Raw genomic sequence first — 1,853 nt, 5'->3', positions numbered from 1 at the left:
TCCTGTTAAATTGCGTTACTAATTTCAATGTTTCCTTTTTTTATAGGTAAGTGGAATGCCTACTAGTTCATCTCAGTACTTCACCTAATTTTATTTTCAACAATGGAGGTAGACAAGTCATAGCTGAAACTGTTTTTGGGAGATGGTTTAATACTTCCTCTGGACCTGCATTTTAACAGAATAATGGACACAGGATTTTTTGTAGTGGTAAAAGGTTGTACTAACATACTGCAAATTAACGTAGAAATAACTCCCTGTTAGGCCAGTAATAAACTAACCTCTAGATTAAGTACACTGTATATATTTTATGCTTTTGTAAAGGACAAAAAAACTTATTTCGGGAAATATTCGTGCATCACTTTTTAGTAAATAGTTTGATTTTGTTTATCGAATTAAACAAAAATTATTTTTTCAAAATAATCGATTTACTCCTCGAGATACTCCCTTAGTACGTTCAAAGCAATTCTTGCAGCCTCTAATTTCGGGTAGTTAAATACTCCTGTAGCTATATTTGGAAAGGCAATGGTCGTTATGTCATTGTCCATAGCCAACTGTAGGGATTTCTCATAACACATCCTTAGGCGCTTAGCATTTTTATCATCGGGTGCAGATACATGTATAACATAATCTACAGGTAGATTATATCCTGAGGTTAATACGGCATTACCTGGGTTCAAGTGACCAATTTTCTTGCACTCCTGCCTCATTTCACTTCCCGTCAAAGACTGTACCATCAAGTCTACACCTCCTCTTGGTTGCAACAGGGTGTTGGATGAATTTACAATCGCTTGTCCTGCCAGTGATGTAATAGACCCATAATACCAAGCCACTTTCCGGTTAATTTCCTCGTTGATGGCAAACTTCGGTTTTTCAACATCAGCCATCGATTTGGTATCGGGTCCGGTCTCGTCCCAAGACGGAATTTCGGACATCAATTTCACATCTCGAATGAACAATGAATCCGCTTCCCCCGTGCTTTCCTCTTCCTGATACTCCATCAAAAAAGAAGTGGACTCCTCCTGCTGCTGAAAATCCTTTTCCTGGACTCCTTCACCCAATATTTGTGCATCCTGATTCTCTAACTTTTGCAAGTCCTTAGATATTCCCTTCTCAGGTGGATAATACTTCTTAAGCCGGTCTATAGAAAATCAGTCTATCTTAATCTGTCCTCTAGGTGTTCGAAACTTAACATGATAGCTGTTGTCATGATTTTGGACACAATTTGACCAGGTCCAAAATACTTTCCCGAGAAAGCAGCACATTGTCCTCGTTTTCTAGACAGATCAAAAATCCAAACCGCTTCACCCTGCTTGAATTCTTGTTGTATTCGCCTCTTGTCATAAGACTTCTTGGACGTCAGATGTCGGTTGTACAAATTTTCTTGGGCTTTCTCGCGTATATACTTCAGTCGTTCCAATCTGTCTTGGTTTTCTGAAAATTGACATTCCGTGCCCAACATGGCGGAATGCAACAATCGAGGAGAAAAGCCGTGGAGGAGTTCGAAAGGAGAATATTTCATGCTCACATTGCACGTGACGTTATAGGCAAAGGTCACTTCTGGTAAAAGTTCAATCCAACGTGATTGGTCAATTTTGTCTAAGGCGATCTTCAATTGCTGTTCTATATTTCTTACTGCGATTTCTACGCTCCCAATAGAAAAATGCCCTTGAACGTCAGCGAAATGTATTTGAGTCCCCAGTATTTTACATAACTCCTTAAATAATTGACTGGTAAATGCAACACCTCTATCACAACAGATTTGAGTTGGTATCTCATACTTCAATATGACGTTGCCATATATGAAAGCACTAACAGAAGCTGCAGAAGCATCTGGTAGAGAACCAGTAATACAA

The 1,853-nt window shown here is 39.0% G+C and overlaps 1 pseudogene; it reads right to left on the bottom strand.

Moving 5' to 3' along the window:
- Nucleotides 1-425: 425 nt before the first annotated feature.
- On the bottom strand, nt 426-998 carry LOC145661028 (ADP-ribose glycohydrolase MACROD1 pseudogene; annotated as a pseudogene).
- Nucleotides 999-1,853: the final 855 nt, after the last annotated feature.

The sequence above is a fragment of the Thermobia domestica genome, chromosome 9 (assembly GCF_964235325.1).
Source record: "Thermobia domestica chromosome 9, izTheDome1.hap1.1, whole genome shotgun sequence".
NCBI lineage: Eukaryota > Metazoa > Arthropoda > Insecta > Zygentoma > Lepismatidae > Thermobia > Thermobia domestica.
Note: the sequence above shows the minus strand (reverse complement) of the source record. Positions and strands in the feature narration are given on the sequence as shown.